The 17,807-nt window shown below is 37.2% G+C and overlaps 1 protein-coding gene across 1 annotated transcript in view; it reads right to left on the minus strand.

Moving 5' to 3' along the window:
- Positions 1 to 17,807, minus strand: part of LOC105662425 (uncharacterized) — a 503,073-nt gene that overhangs the window by 289,513 nt on the left and 195,753 nt on the right. The window lies entirely within an intron of this gene.

The following is a 17,807-nucleotide window of genomic DNA, read 5'->3' on the forward strand; positions in this document are numbered from 1 at the left end:
CGGGATCAATAAAGGGCGGTTGCTCGAGTTCTTCAATGAAATGCGGCTACACCGGCCAGCCAATGGGGTGGAGAGCTTTTGGAAACTTTCAAGTTCGTTAATTCAAAGAATTCGAGAGTTCAATTTTGAATTACTGTCGATTTGGTTCATAAATTTTTGCGTGTTTTCGAGAAATGGTGAAACAATGCAAATCCTTGATGGTTCACTTTATTTTACTTCCTTTAACACTTTGACATCACACATGGATGACGTGTAAACTATAGAAAAATCTGTATTATTAGGAAGCACCTACATTATTAAGAATTTGTTCACTTACCTAATTAGAAATACTTCGTATCAACTACTTAGAACTGCGTAACAAGTACTACAAAACATTGTGTAAATATTTGGGTAGATTTGTTAAACCTTATCGGAAATGTTTAACATTTAAAATGTCATCATAGAGATGACAATACAATGCAAGGGATGAAATAAAAATACAATCTAATCAAATATTTAATCGCTTCAACATCTTAACATCTTACAGTAATTACTTAATTTTGTTCATAAAAAGGGAGACCGATTTTGATGTAATAAGCTTGAAACGAATTTTGACTTCAAACATACTCCGTCCATTAGGCAATATCGTTTAACAGTGCTTACAACGTCTTGACTTCACAATTATTCAATTATCCCCATCATCAAAGTTAAACACAGACATACCGCATTAATTTCGATCGTGATTTCGTAAGACAACAAAGAGTGCGAATTCGCGGCTTTGCGCGCTCCTGGAGCAGACCGTTGGGCACCCAGGGTAGTTATTCGAGCGGAAGAAACGATTCACACGTTTGGACTATAAATTACGGCACATTTACGACGAACGTTCGAGCGAAAGGCATCCAGGACAGGAGACGGACAGGGAGCATGGCGAGGATGCCTTAAGGCGACGGCATTTCGATAATTGGAAACCAATGAGCCGACAGTGGGAGGGCTTTCGGGGTAAAAATCAACCCTTCCGCCCTACCTTCGGGCCCTAATGAAGCGAACCTTCACCGTTGCCAGCCGACGTGCATGCCTTCGCGTCGTATTAATTGCCTGCCCCCCTCGTCCCTCGCCATCCCCCTCGAGCAACCCTCCTCCCCCTTTTCTCTGCCCCCCTGTTCGAGAAGCTCGCGTCCTCGCGCACCCGTTCACCCGCTTTGCCTTCTCTTCTTACGCCGCGCCGTCTCGCAGTTACCCGCGATAGCGCATTCTTCGACAAATTGGATCACGCTATCGTAGCCGACGCTTCTGGCGGGCGAATGTTCAACGAAATAACCCATTACGCGAATCGAGAATGGTCGAATCGAGAATTACTACTTTTGGGGACACGAGATTTAACTTGAGTTTTCATGTAGGTTGTTTGGGATTTTGGTCAGAGATCGGATAAGAGTGTGTTGGAAGATTTAGAGGGTGCATGAGTCAGGATTTGGAGTTAGGTGCGATTAAGATGTTGAATCAGGAATTATTACTCTTGGGCTCATGGGAATTCGACTATTGAGTTTCCATGTGGGTTTCGTTGTTTGATTTTGGTTAAAGATCTGATGAGAAGAATATAATGGCGTTGGATGATTTAGAGGATGACTTAAGATAAATTAGGTGTAATGAAGATGTTGAATTGAAAATTACTGGTTTTGGAGATATGAAATTTTGGGTAACTTGAGTTTCCATATGTTTTGTTGTTTGTGATTTTGATGAAGAATGTGATTGGGGGGGGGTCTCATGGTGCTGAATGATTTAGAAGGTGTATGAGGTAAGATTTCAAGTAAAATATAATTGAGATATATCGAATAATTATTGAAAGTTAAAGATCTTAGTTGACGCGAGTATATGATAATGGAATCTGGCATACCACAAGAACTACTGCATATTTGATGCAGGTTAGGGTAAAATATCCACTTATTGACACTTTCTATACATTCATACTTTATGTTGCTCTGATTGAAAATATGCCTTACAATCTTTTATAAAATTATGTATGTATTACAAAAGTTACAAAATATTGAATTTTTTTTCTGTTTTACTAATATTGTATTCTAAAACCATTTTCAAATTATTTTGTATAAAATAATTTTACAAAAAAACGTGCATACAAATCCATAATTTTGAGCATCGAATACTGACGTACGCATTATTTCAGTTATTTGTAGATGGCTTTGTTTCTTGACATGCTTGTGATTGGAATTCTCTCGAAAAAAAACAGACAAAATTAAACACAATTTATAAGAAGAGAAGAAAGTTTTTTGAAGTACATTTAATAAGAAACAGGGAAAGTATTTTTAGATGCAATTTATAAGAAAAGAAAGAAGTATCGTTAAGTACAATTTCTAAGAAAAAAGGCAGATTTGTATTTAGCATCTTTTTATCGTGTTTAAGGTTAATTCAATTATTTTGAGTTTCTAAATTCTTCAAATTATAAAACTGATTCTGTTGTGGAAGTGATTGAACATATAATACCATTTGATGAATATACTCTAATATGAAATGAAATATATGGCTAAATAATCATATTTTATAACTGTTAATTATATGAGCTCTTTGCACCGAAAGTGGAGCAACTCCATTTTTTAATAATACTGTATTTGCTGCATTCTTCAGTTATACGAAATACAATAATTTAAAGAATGTTGTAAATTAAATTTTCCTGAAAAATAAACTTGTTCCACCTATATTATAAACGACTCATATGCATATGTTAATAGAAGTATATTTCATCCTTGTCGTATTGTAATTGTTTATAATTACTGTATTACAACTGTAATTTAAAAGTAAAATTACTTTAGCTATAATTATTATCGTATTATAACTAAATCTAATATAAAACTTATTTTATAAATAAAATAATTTAGTGTACTGTCCAAAAATTTGTTCATTTTCCACTTTTTTCATTGAAAGAATATATTTTTGAATCACAAGAGTCACAAGAAATATTCTTCAGAAAATAAGAATAAACCTTAGAAAGTATTTATTTTACGAAAAATTATGCAAAGACTTAATATTGCAAATTTGAAACATTTTGTGAAAACGAAATTATGGTTATATGGAGACACTAAATATTTTAATAATTTTATGAATCATAAGACTTCTTATTTATTTAGATTCGAAAAATAAAGGAATTTTATAATATAATATTATATTACATAGCATATTTGCAATAGAATGCAACGAAAAGTTAAATATAAATATTAAATATACATTGCATACAAGTTTCATAGAACACTATGTCAAAGTTCCATTTTACACTATGTCTTCTAAATTGCATCTATCTCAAATTCATTGCGGTTATGTTTATAAAACAAGTTACAAACAGCACTAATAGCATCCACAATTCTTAAAACAATATAACACAGTAACACGACATTTGACAATATCTAGTTTCACAATATTCAAACCACCGAAAAAAGTTCAATATGACAAGCTATTTTATGATTCGACCGTAACAATTACACATTTGCCTAATTGCATCGATAATATAGCTCGGTAAAAATGCAGTTAATTCATGCAATTTGCACGGAATCCAAATGTTCGTTTCACCGTTGGCAAGCAATTAACCGCAAACCCACACGATTTATCATTCCCGCATTGTTACCGTCTCAATTCCAAAAGAACGTTTAAATCATACAAGAAGTTATTCTCATCATAATCCCCTAAATCGCTCGTAATTAATTATCCTTAATAATCAGCACCTACAACATTCAAATCAATCCATTTTCATAAACGACGAAAATATGAAGAGCGAAAATGAGCTACCGCTAACTAATAAGAAGAAATTTGCATCAATCATAAAATCATCGCGTTAAAAACGATCCAGCACGAAGGAAGGACACGAAACAATTAATTACATCATTCACAACGTTCAACTAACTTTTCCGCTTACAGCTTCATTAGACTCGAACAGCTGCAACCACTTCATCAAAAATTTTCCTTGCGCGAATTTACAGGACTTCTTTTCACTGATGCACCGTTGAATGATTACATCACAATGTAATATTTTGAAAAACTTCACTGGAGAAACCTTAACAACCACCGAGAAACCAACCTAATTGAAACGGTTATGAATGAGCAAAGAAACGGCTTTCAAAGGAACACATTATGGAAACTTCGGCTTTAGGTTCACAGTAGCAGAAAATATCACGCGACGACCCTTAGCCGGTACCTTTAAGGTTGTGCGAGGTTAGGGCCACTCTCGACGTAATTCCGTTAGGTAGGCCTCGAATCGATATAATCAACGAGGGGGTGAGTTTTCACCCCCGGTGGTTCACTACGATTCTTCCTCTTAAATTCAACCCCCTCGCGCTTTGTAATCTTCGGACGTTCCACGGGATCACCCTTGTTCCGAAGGGTGCGCCACCCGTCAGCTATCCGACGGCTTCAACTGTCCTAGTGAAACTTCAAGAATTCAGTTGTGGAAACGCGACTCATTTTAAAGAATCAATGATTCATTATTTGGAACATTAACAAGCTTATGAAATGTGTTCAAAGAATTAATCTTCAACGTTTAAGTTTCAATAGTAGATCTTCAAATCCAAGTTCCTTTGAATTGGAAAAAATTAAACATTTCAGCTGCTTTGAACATTAGTTTATACAAAATCATTTTCATATAAAATTTCGTGTACGGCTTGTGGCAAAATTAACACTTTAGCACACATGCAATATTTATGTAAATCAATCATACTACCACTGGTTCACAAAATCAATCAACATCAGAATTATAGCCATCATAATAAGGGTACGGTGGATACGTACATCTTAGACCCATGTGGCCATGTGTGATTCACAAGGGTACCCCTTCTTCATCAAACCTATTCACACACTAACACATTGGTAACGGTGGATGACGATGTAGCTTCAAACAAGTACATCAACAATCGCGTACCGTTGGCGAATGTTGAAGCGGTTCCGCGCGAAGACACGCGGACAGATTAGGAGCCGGAAAAGTGAGACGCGACGAATCACCGTTTTCGATGACAAAGTCAAGACGTCGGGATGAACATGGGCGCGAGATGTGGCACACCCCGAGACCTAGACACTACTGAACCAGCCCCATGGCAAACCTTGTTAACGGCAGTCGACAACCAAGTTTAAACTTCGGGTAACAATTCCCCTACCAACTCGCTCTCTCATTCTCTCCTTCTCTCTCCGTTTCACTTCTCGCGTGCTCTCCCCCTCCCCCCGCTCCACAACCACCGCCGGCTCACCCTTTTGTCTTTCCCATTCGCCGCGGGAGCTGATAGAAGAATTCTTAAGAAGCTGGCGTAATTAATCATCCGATCGAACCGGGGGACCCTGTAACTCTACTGGCGGTTTGCAATCAGAGACTTGGGACGCGTTCTTCGCGAGGTGCGCTTCGAGAATTTGTTACGAATTGCTCGTCAAACGGGGAATATGATGATAAAGGGTGAAAGAGACATTTTAAGAGAAACGATGATGACAGTGAAAGGGTAGGTGCATCAGAAATGGATAATAAAAGTAGTAGGCCTAACTTGAACGAGATTGAACAAACTTGGGTTGATACTAAGTTCTAGGGTAAATATTAGGTATTGTTTTGTTAATCTACGAAAGTGATTTACTTTTTACCTTGAAGAAAGTTACAAATACTGTTAGAATGAAACATTGGAAGGTTTCATACATGAGTTTAACAGGGACTTGTCATTGATTGGTAACCATCTAGCAATAACACTTAATGGCGACTGCCAACCATCTAACAATACAGTCCATTGAACATAAGTTTATTATAGAATAGAACATAAGTTCATCCTTATGACTGTACAAATGTTATAAAGCACATTCTGATAAGTATCAATATAAGTACATTAATAATAACGTGTTGATATGGATCTGATGCTGTTTAGACGCTTTTATCCTCAAGCAAGGATACTCCATTATTACAACGAAATCCTTCTTATGTCCTAAGGAAATTATCATTACATATTGAAATATGATAATTTCCATATGGAATGATTACCATATAATATTATTATAAAATACCTCCAAATAAGATATCGTGGCAACACTTACGAAGAATAAAAACAACGATCTTTCACTTCAAAATAAATTGAATACAATCAAAACATATTATTAATATGAAAGTCACAAAGTATAATTACTAAATATCAAAAGAGTAAACTACCCATGAAACACACATGTTCACAATCTACCACTTCCTGTATAAGTAACTTAACGTCCACTAAAAAGAGTTAGCTTTAAACATGTAGGTTAGTTTCAATCAAAAAGGTGCTAACTTCAAACAAGTAACTTAACTTCAATTAGAATAGTGTTAATTTCAAATAAACACGTTAACTTCGAGTACCTTAGATCCAAATATCTTAGCATCAAACAAGTGCCTTAGCTTCAAATAGTTTAGCTTAGAACAAGTATCTCAGCTTTAACTAGTTTAACTTCAAACAAGTACTTTAGCTTCAAATAGCTTAATTTCAAGCATAGCTCACCTTCAGTATCTTCACAATAAAAACAGTAACATATCACATAAATTCAAACTCAAATCTTTACCAAATGTGTAAATAAAATGATCAACAATATTGATAAATAAAATAAATAACAGTAAACATTCAATTACACTAAATAAAATCAACCTAAATCAAATGAACAATGACTGTACTCCATATTCCAAAAATTAAATTCAAAATTATCCACCCATAGGGAAGATTTCGATGAATCAAGAAGGTTAGAGACCCTATTGTATCAGGAGTTGCACAAATCACTTCAACACGCATCACCTAACCCACAAGTACCCCGAGAAATTTACATGTAACTCTGTCCTAAGTCCGAGTAGCATCGAGTCTGATAGGTAAGAAACTGTAAACGGTACCAAAGAAGTCCTGTGGTACCTTGGCCTTGATCGGCTGTGTCTTTGGAAAGCGGGACGAAACGCGCCAGCTGTCGTTAACCCCGAATCCCGGTGATCCTTCGTGGCCGAAAATGGAGCACACGGTAGAGAGAGGAGAGAGAAAGGGAGAGAGTGAACGAAGGAAACGGGCTTTCTACCAAGTTCACCGCAACCTTCCTGAGCGGCGCGTTGGTGCGAAACTTGGTAGCCGCATAACAAGAAAGAAGTAACTATCGTTGGAGCGGACTAGTTTGTTCAATGGCACGAGCCACGGTGGGGAAGGTGAGCCAAAGTTCTTCGCAAGAACAAGAACAAAGTTCCCAGGCCAGAGCACCCCTCGCCCGCGCCCCGCTTCTCGCCCCGCACCCTTCTCTGTCCCTCGTACCCCTGCTTACGTATATGTATACTCTTGCAGATGCGCGCACTTGTCGGTTCACCTTGGAAACTTTGACGAAAATCAAATTCCAAGTACACGCGTTACCCCCGTTGAGGCCTAGCGTCGCGATGTTCCCGCGTCGCGGGACACATCGACGCGAGAACCTGAAGAACGTTGGTGAGAAGTGGTGCTTCACCGTTTTTCGTGCCAGGTGATTCTACGAATGTGGACATGCAAACTGCAATGAATGCGTTTCGTCGAGTTTCGAGAGGATCACATTTTGCCTAACCGAAGTGACTTTGTTATAAGTGTGCTTGTGGTTTTTTGAATGCTCGTTGCATATGAGTACCATAGTGTACTGTGAATGTTTTTCGCTTCTTTCTGTACGGCACCGTGTGTATCAGATTTAAAGTTATACTAAGCCCAATCCTCATTTTTAAATTTAAGTTTAGTCCCTAATCTCGTCTTGGCACAGTGTTTACTTTTGTACTTATGATCAATCTTCAATTTTCGCACAGTCTAAGCTCAGTTATTTTCGTCTAGGTTCTTTAATTTCGTGCAGTCTAAGATCAATCCTCAATTTAGTCTAAGTTCTGTCATTTCCGTACAGTCTCACCCCAGATCTTAGTTTTGCGAGAGGTTCAAATTAGTGTATCAGAGTCATAGGTTCTAACTAACCAAACACAAGATTCAAAGTTATCCTTAAACACAGTAGTTCTTGTTTTTATTAAGTAGAAAAGTAGCTACCAAAACAAAATTACGTTGATCTGACCCAAACACGAGCAAGGATAAAATTAAAAGGCAAACTGCTTTGTTTAAAGATTGGTACTTACTTTTGTAGTTGAATAGTTCAGTATGGTGCACGTCGGCAAGATGAGGCCTGGAGGTCAGTTTGGTCCCGGTCACCTTTCCGTAACACGATCACTGTCAAGATTTTCGGCTAAATGATAGAACGCGTGGCTACGATCGCCAAAAGAGGAGCCCGTAGACCCGTGATCGACGTTAACCAACCCTGCGAGATCCGTCCAAACCGTCCGCGCCGCGACGCCGACGAGGAGCGGCGATTTTCCACGAGCAAACCCGAGAGGTCGTACACAGCGTCGGTAGGAGGAGGTCGGAGGTGGAGAACGAGGAGACGGAGGTGGAAGTGGAAGGAGCCAGAGGAGAATTTCGAGCTGGTATTGGTGAGGAGAGAGGACCGTCGCGTTGCTACATCGTCAGAAAACGTCGTTGTGTGTGGCTTGTGAGGAGTTAGATTAGAGGAGAGGAGAGGAGAGACCAGAGAGAAACGGAGAGAGAGAGGGCCCGGGAAAGCACAGACGAGAGGAGGCTGTATATGAGGCTACCCGTGAGCCAGTGGTGGTGAGAGTAAAACTTTTCTCGCTTGTGTTCGTACGCACGCATCGACTCGCCTCCGAGGAAGGGAGGATGGGTGCTAGGCAGAAAGAGAGAGGAGAGAGAGACGAGAAGAAGAGGCGAGGGATAGAGAGGCGGATGAAGGTGGAGGAGCAAAAGGAGGAGGAGAAAGATAGGGCGTAGTACGATTTTGCTGGAACGGAGACGAGCTTCCGAGCAAAACGCGTGGTCCACCTCCGAGTTATTTCCTTTTCAACCCCCTCTGCTTCTCTTAACCCGCCCCCTTCTCTTGGGCCGCCTGGACGGCGCAAATTATTACCCGTCGCAGGTGCATTTTTTCTGTTCCAGCATCTCGCTTCTACCGCCACAATTCCTTCTGCTGAAGAATATCGGATGACTGACGGAGAGTCGCGGGAACCACCAGACTTCGTACGTTGCCAGACAAATAAGAACCGGGGTTAACGACGACTTCTACTGATTATTCAGCTGAACGGTTTCGTTACTTTCTTGCTTAGAACGATTAGAATTATTCTTAAATAAGTTTTAGTTGTTATTTGAGCTGACTTAGTTCGGGGGGTTGAAGGTGAAAGGGTGTGCGAACTAATACCATTTTACAGATCTGCTTTAAGATAAAGGCCCGTGTTGCTTTCTCTTACAACGAAATGTTCTAGGTTAAAGTTTATTTTTATGTAGTACACCGTTCTTTAGGGTTAGGATTTAGTTCAAGTATTTCTTCCAATAAGCAATTGTATGTTCAATATTATTCGTACAGCAATGTTTAGCTAGTACAGCATTGTTTAGAGTTAGGGTTTAAATTTATTGTTTAGGCGTACGTTAGTGTTACTTACTTCAAGTTATTCTTCCAATAAAGAGTTGTTGGTTAAATATTGCTTGTATGTACATCGTTGTTCAGAGTTGAAGTTTAGATGTATTGTTTAGGCTTTCATTGTCTGCTCGAGCTGATGGTAAAGTAGAAGAATGGTATTCGACTATGAGTATACAGAATGATTCCATAAAATTGCTTTTAACGGCGCTTTGCAAATTTGACAAAAATAGGTATATGAGAATTGAATTGAAACATTTTTACGCGTCCACCCTATTTTTCAGATTTAGTCCCATCAGATAATTTCTCTTGTACTCTCATTAACAAATTTATAACTCCGCTTTTTATTCGACGAATTTTTCGTGCTAAAGTTAAGAGAGAATTATGAATTTGAGCAATTGTTTAAATATTGTAACAAGTTATAAATAATAGAATTTGTTAAGTTAATAATATGATATAGAGTTATATACATATATCAATAATTGTTTAACGGAATCACATAAACAAAACTTAATTAATACTGCCGAATCATGATTATGCTATTCAAAATATGTACCATGAGATCATGCACACGAAGAAAGCTTTGCCAGCAGCAAAGTAATTAACACTTTGACCGCTAAAGTTAATCTCATCAAAGATGCTAACTCCCAGTATGGTAATTTTCAACAAACCTGATCGATTATTCTGACCACATATAGCTTCTACTAGATATACTTTTGAGTATTTAAGTCAAAAATAGAGTTTGAGTCAAACTCTTGTGCTATATTGGCAAACTTCACTTCTGACGATTCACACAATGCTTGGAAATTTGGAAGTTTTAAATATCCAAATTATCAAATATCTTAAGTTATACATTTTTAAATTCTCAATTTCGCAAATTTTTCAATTGCTAGATTTCTAAATGGTCAGCTAAATTTCCACGTTCTCATGTTATTAAATTCCTAATTTTCATAGGTCCTAAAATTCGTAGGTCGACAAATAAATTTCCATATCCGTAGATCCCTAAATCCTAAAATCCCAAACTCCACGAATTCTGAGGTCATCAAATTTCTTTACCTTTAAATTCTTAGACTAGCAAGTCCCTGGATTCTTAAATCCGTAAATTTTGAAGTTTCAAGGTTTCCAAATTCCGATGTTTTCAAATTTGCAGATTTCCAGATCATTAGATCCCCAAATCCTAAAGATCCCAAACCTCAAAGTTTCTACATTTCTACGTTTTCAAACTCCTAGGATCCCAAATTTAGATCTGTAAGTTCTGGAGTCTCAAAATTTCTATCTTCTCAAATTTCTTGCTTCCTAAATTTTATATTGCTATATTCTCAAGTATCTAGTCCTCTCATTTCAGCCTACCACATTCCTATCAAATCAAAATCAATCAAAATGTAACATGTCCCCTTCTTCTTAATCTATATATTTTTCCTAAGAAAATCAGATTTTCCCAACCATGCATGCGTGCATCAAACATAAACGATCAGACGACATCGTTAGAACATTTGCGTATTCAACAACTTCTAATTAAAAACCACGGACACTATACGTAGTCATAGTTCCAAGAAATGCTGTTATCTTTTAACTCAACGTCGTTAATAAAATACGCGATAAAGATCGAATAACTAAGTGAATCCAGACATTATGAGGAAAGTTCCAGCGTTCAACGACAGGCCGGAGTTATCCGGTGACGTGGGGGATTCTTCCATCGGCCGGCAAAGAGGAAAGAGAGCAAAAGCCGACAGAATCGTAGGTGAAAACCAAAGATGCCTTATGATCGCGGGCGGCAGCTCGTTCGTCGACGGTAGGCGGGCTACCGAACGTTGAGTTTAATGCAGATTAAGGAGCGCGGGGGCTGGAGGGTCCTTTGTAGAACGCGTTTCGTTCGGTATTAGCTGGAAGTAGCTCGTAGAACCGTGGTATTACCTGGAATTACGTCTCAATCTACCGTGGCCGTCGACTAAACTAATATTAAAACTTTTAACGTAGTTAGAGCGCGGCCCGTGGTTGCTTTACCGTCCGTGAAGCTTCTCTCTCTTTCTCCACCGTGCTCCTTGCCTCTCTCCTCCCTTTTCCTTTTAAACCTGTCTCTCTCTCTTTCTCCCCGTCTCGCGCGTGTATGTGTATGTGTGTGTGCACGGGTTGCATTGACCGTTACTGAACTTTGATGTGTTTCCTGCACAAAATTCACCTCCGAAGTCATAAATTAGCTACGGAGACCGATGCGTCTCTCCCTTTGGCCGCCACCCTTGAAGCTGCACCAATACACAGGGCCGTTGCTTCGAGAGACCGTCAAAAGCAAGCAACCAGCACGTATCTCCGACGGGTCCCTCGAAATTGTCCGAGCAGGACCTCGATCGAGGATAAACTCATTTTTCAACGGATCTACGGAACGCGTTCCTTTGCTTCCTTCCTTCGTTCCTGCCTTCCTTCCTTCCTGTCCACCCCTTACGGCTGAATATTTATCGCCGACGATGAACGACGGATTTCGCTAGTTCGTGTAGTTTGCATGCGCCGTTACCCCGTTTGCGAATCCCATCGGCTATTTTGGACGGCGCAACGTGTTGCAGCTGGCCGCCGATGTACGGGTCGAACCGTTTAGAATTTCATATTTTACACGACACTGCGCGACGTGGGCGGACCTTTCAAATTATTATCTACGTGTACTTCGATTTTCTGGTGGGTCATTCATTAGTTTCGTATGGTACTTTTCCTTTGCTTTCGTGTATCCGACGTTTAATTTTCGATCGATCAAAATTGCGCGAGTTTGAGTTTGTCCTTGCGCGAAAGGATGCTCGAAAGGTTCGGGAATCGTCGATGGTTATTTCGAACGAATAATTTGAAGGATTGTTAATACTTGTTCAGGATTGTTGATGATAGTTGAAAACTGTTGAAGATTGTTGAAGATTATTAAAGATTGCTAAAGAAGGTTGAAAATTGTTAAAGATTATTAAAGGTAGTTAAAAATTGTTAATGACTGTTAAATATAGGTTATGATTGTCTAAGAGAGCTAAAGATTGTTACGGATTATTAAAAATGATTGAAAATCGTAAAAAATCTTTAAAAGCCGTCTAGCATCGTTAAAAATTATTAAATCTAATTAAAGATTGTTTAATATCGTCAAGTACCATAAGAACCTAACCTAACCATTAAATCTTGTTAAAAGCGATTAAAAACCATGAAATATAATTAAAGTTTATTAAAAATTGCAACACATTTTCACACTTTTTAAAAATAAAAAGTATCTATAATTTCGATGTCTTTAATTTCTTTATTTTTGAATTCTAAACAGAGTAATAAATTAATTGATGTTTATTAAGGAGTAGCGTTGCAACCGTTTATCTCCCCCTACAGCAGGACAAGAAGTTTTTATTTCGATGCTTAAGGAACGATGATGTCCCGCCAGATCAGAGTTACTCCATTCAGAATCTATTAAGTGGATTAAGTTCCACCGATGAAGTACTCGTTCCAGCTTCGTCTCTCTTTCCATCCTTCTTTTCGCCAACCGTTGGCAACTTCTGCTCCTTTCAGCGTCCTCCGAAAGTTCGAGGAACTGCTGTCGGGATGGAGAGGGCACGGAGGTGGGCAGAATTGAAAATCCACGTGAAAATTTACGTAAGGAAACGTAAAACCACGAAGAAGACGAAAACGCGAGATCTATTACCGGTGAATAAGCGAACGGAAAATTACGTGAGATAAAAGAGCTGACGTTCAAAGATTCGCTGACAAACTGTGAAATTTCACAGTAGATAATTACGTTATCAATTATTAATTAATATTCCGTTTCTAATATAGCATTTCAATTATTTATAAGGTTAGTACTATAAAGTTTAACAAGAGATTTAAATTGTATTATATATATAAAACTTTGATATAAAATACATTTACATAAGGAAAGTTTATGTAAAATTATTAAATGTTATTTAAAATATTTTTACCCTTCAACAAATTATTTTATGAAAAATTCAGGGATTAAAGTCAATTCTCATCAAAATTAATAATTTCATTAGTGGAATACGTAGAAGAGAAAAAACCAAGAATTAAGCCAGCAAATGTGTCTACAAAACTTTCGGAAAAATTGCGGTGAAGTAGTTTCTGTTTCGGAACCAACAACTATTATATTTGTTTAGAAAATAGTGCTCGAAAACGTCGATGCTCTTTGGAACAGTTGCGCCTCCAAACTTCAAATAAGTTGCTAATGAGAAATTATTAAAATGTATTTTCAAACAGAATTGAACGCAAAACTCGAGTTAAAAGCATGTCTGCGTCGCTTGAAATTCTAAACACGTTTCGTCACGGTTTCAATGCAAGTGTTTAAGAATCTTCCACATTCTACATTCAATGCGTAAGAGACCGAACATCGCCGACATTTATATTCCTTCCTCGTTCTGGCTCATCATTAAGAGACACAATTAGTATTTGCACACCATCAGTAAATGCGTTCCTTATATTTCCGTTAATTAGTATCCATATAATAGTCGCGGAAAATGTTTCCGAGAAGTTTCTTCAAAGGGAGATCGCGTGCAAAGCAAATACTGTATTCAGAATTCAACAACGTGTCAAATCTTAATTTCTATCATTTTAGTTAATTATGTTTATTAATGTTATTAATGACGTCTCGCTATTAATTAGGAGTTACAGATGTTTGATATTTTTCATTTTTCAGACTTATAGATTTTTAAATATTTAAGGTTGCAGATTTTATGGATTCAAAATTAAAAAATTTTCAAGTATTATATTATTTATTAAATATAATAAATTCTCAAAGCAGCATTTTCTAATTTCTTAACTTTTCGTTTTTTAAATTTATTAAGTTACTAGGCTTTCGAGTCACAAAATTTTTAAATTTCCTAATTTTCAAATATAGAGATTTTTTAAATTTTTCATTTTAAAGCATTAAATTGTTAAGTTTCCAAATTTGCAAATTTTTAGATTCTCAAAATTCCAAATTTTCGAGTTTCTAAATTTGTAATATGCAAAATTTCCACATTATACAATTTAAAATTCCGAAATACTTGAGTTTCTAATTCTTCTAATTTTCAAATTCTCCAAATTACTCAATTCATCAAATTTTAAATTATGGTATCCATAAATATCGAAATTTTCAAATTCTCAAATTCTCAAATTCTCAAATTCTCAAATTCTCAAATTCTCAAATTCTCAAATTCTCAAATTCTTAAATTCCCAAATTCCAAAATTCTCAAATTCTCAAACTCTGAAGTTCTCAAATTCTCAAATTTCCAAATTTCTGAAGTCTACTTGACAATTGTGAAAATTTCAAATATCAAGATTGACAAATTTTTCAACCCCCTAATTTCTAAATTCTTAAATGCTTAGACTCTCAAATTTTCAAAACCTGTTCTCAAATCACCAAATCCTCGCATCTTCAAATACTTCAATTCTTAAATTTCCAAATTACCAAATCCCTAAATCCTCAAACTTTCAAATCCCTAAATCCTTCAATCCCTAACTCACCAAATCCCTAATTCTCAACATACTGAAATCCCTAAATTTCCAAGTCCTCAAATTTTCAGATTCCCAAGTTCTCAAGTTCTTAAATTTCCAAAACCTCGAATAACCAAACTTCAAAACTTCAAAGTTCCTATATTCCAATACTACGAGCTTCCCTATAATCTTGCATTTTCATCCAGATACAATTAGCAAGTCGAAATAAATTTTACTACTTGACTATTCATTCATATACATTCACCCTAATAACATCCACAAACATTTAAATAATTCAATAATTAAAAACGAAATTCTGATCACATAACCTGTAAACCTGTACAGATATTATTTTGAACCAAAGTCTCCAGAAACTTTCATTGAACTTCGTCGACGATCAAAAATTCAGTCGCAGCTGGCCCAGCATCGTCCACCGGCTACCGATGCTTTTCAACGGAAGATCCTCTCCAATTACCAAGAAGAAGAAAGAAAAACACCGTAGAGCAACTTTCAAAGTCAAGTCTCTTCCGCGTGAAACGCTAATGACTCGAAGAAGTGGCTGCTGCAGCTGCTGTCCCATGCATAATCGCGAACATTTTGCATCAACTACCCTCGGCGAACTTTCCTTCGGCCATAGATCGAGAGCATCGATCAACGTTCTACTTTAAATCGATTATTAATTTCTGTCGTTCAAAATGAAAATTTCCACCGTCGTATCGCGAAACGTCGCATGCATGTGAAAGGCACAAAATATTTTCGAAGAAAATCCCGGAGATTCCGTTGAAAGGACGAGCAGCAGGATCAGCGTGCTCGCGTCCTCGATCTTCGAGGAGGAGTGCTGAAGTCCTGCCCCGGCGATTCCCGACGTTCCTCCCCGCACGGCCATCCCGGCCACGAAATTCGCAAGCTTTTTCCTCTCTCTTCCTCTTGTCCTTCGGGGTATCCTTCTCTCCGTTCTCGTCTGGTCCGCGCACGCGTGCTTCCTGTTCCCCACTCCGGAAAGCTCGACGAACTTTCCAGGGGGTAGCACGGGGAAAAGCTCCGCGATCCACGCCTCCCACGGTAGGCTTACTTTCCTGTAACTTTTTGCCGTTGTCGTCGACGTCGTCGTCGTCGTCGTAGGTGGTCGTGGTCATACGTGCGCGCGCCCTGAGGAAAATACTCTTCTCTCTCGAAGAGCTTTACTTGCTCCGTGCTTTTTCCTTCTTTTTGCTCGCACAACCTGTTTCGTCCCTCTGCTTTTCAGCCTGATGAGTCTCTCCCTTGTTCGCTCTGTCGGATTTTTTTGCCTCTTATTGTCGCCACGTCCTCGGCTATCGCGAGCAATAAACGTCCCGGCTCGCGAAATTACTCGTCGGACGATGCCACCGGGAAAAGATTTCAAGTAGCGGAGCTACGAAGTGACGATGGAAACGGGAATTGTTGCTGGACGATTAGGTTCTCCGAGGAAGCGAGAGATACGGTACCGTGTTTTCTTATGCAGATGCTGCCTTATGGGGTAATTCTACAGCGATTAGTTAACCTTCGCGGTTGTGCGTTTTCGGTTGTATCGCCACATCGTTCTGAATACTTAAATTGAAACACTCGGTATACATTTCTAGGTTAAAATAATAGCACGTGTGTGCTATTTTCAACACTAAAACTACCAAATCGGTCAAATGACCGCTCCACAAGTTTCTTATTATACGGTACACATTTTGTTAACCATTTCCACTCCTATGTCGAGTGCAGCTCGACATAACATTTCTCTTGGATATTATGAATGATTCAGATAAATAGATTGCTTGAATTGTATATTTTCATTTAATTACTATTTATAATAAATGAAAAATGTATTTGTCACATACTCCACACTGTTACAATACATTTTACTGAGAACCCCTTTCTTGATGTATTTTGTAAATGAAGGAGTTCTTAGGTAACAGAAATTAAGGAGTGTAAAGGTTAAAGTACATTCGTTAAAATCAACATGGATTTTCATCAAGATAAAGAAAAAACGTGTGTACTAATTTATGTTTCGTCGCTTGTTGCTTTATTTTTTAACTTCATTTTTAATTTTAAATTAAGTACATATTATATGTTGGTAAGTTTAGTGTTAATTTCTTTGCCAGAAGTTTGAGTTCTGAAAAGGAGGAAGCTAATTGATCTTCTGAGTACACGAGATAAATAGAAAAATATACAACATATGTACAAAATACATAGAAACATGGACATGTACACGTATATAATAAAAAAATCTTACTAACAATATCTTCTTTGAAAATATAATAAATATAACTACCTTTATTTTTAACTACTTCAATCATCCATTTTAGTACTAGAGCAATGTAAAATACACTTATATTTATATTGAAGAAAAAATGGAGAAATAAATAAATGTTGAAGCATCAATTAATATATACAACCATTCTTTATCTGAATAAATGGTGACATTTATTTCGAACAAGTATTTGAACTACTATTTCGATCTATTTTGTGGTAAATTAGGCTATTCTATAATGGCGAATTTTGTTAGAGGTGAAACGTTGTTAAATTGCATCATATGTTTATAAAATAATATAATATGTGCAAGAAGTTTATAATATATTACAATTTACAATGTTTACAATATAATACTGGAGAACATGCAAGTTTCTTTTACAAAAATATTCTGTTACAAATTATGTTTGAATAATTTCTGTTCTGTTACAGATTATATTTCAATAATTTTATCTTAAAAAATGATACTTTAAGAATATTATAAATGCTATTTAAGAAATTATCTAGTTTTATTAACCCATGTTTCTGTTCTGGACAAACTAAATAAACATGTTTGAGTACTGTTCTGATCAATTTCGATCCAAATCTCGGACCATTTTTATACGTGCACTATACATTATTTCATGGTGGTAAAACTACCTTCAATCTCGTAATTATGTGTTTTCTGTCATTGACTGCAGCTTTATTCGACTTCT

This window comes from Megachile rotundata, chromosome 12 (assembly GCF_050947335.1).
Source record: "Megachile rotundata isolate GNS110a chromosome 12, iyMegRotu1, whole genome shotgun sequence".
Classification (NCBI taxonomy): Eukaryota; Metazoa; Arthropoda; class Insecta; order Hymenoptera; family Megachilidae; genus Megachile; species Megachile rotundata.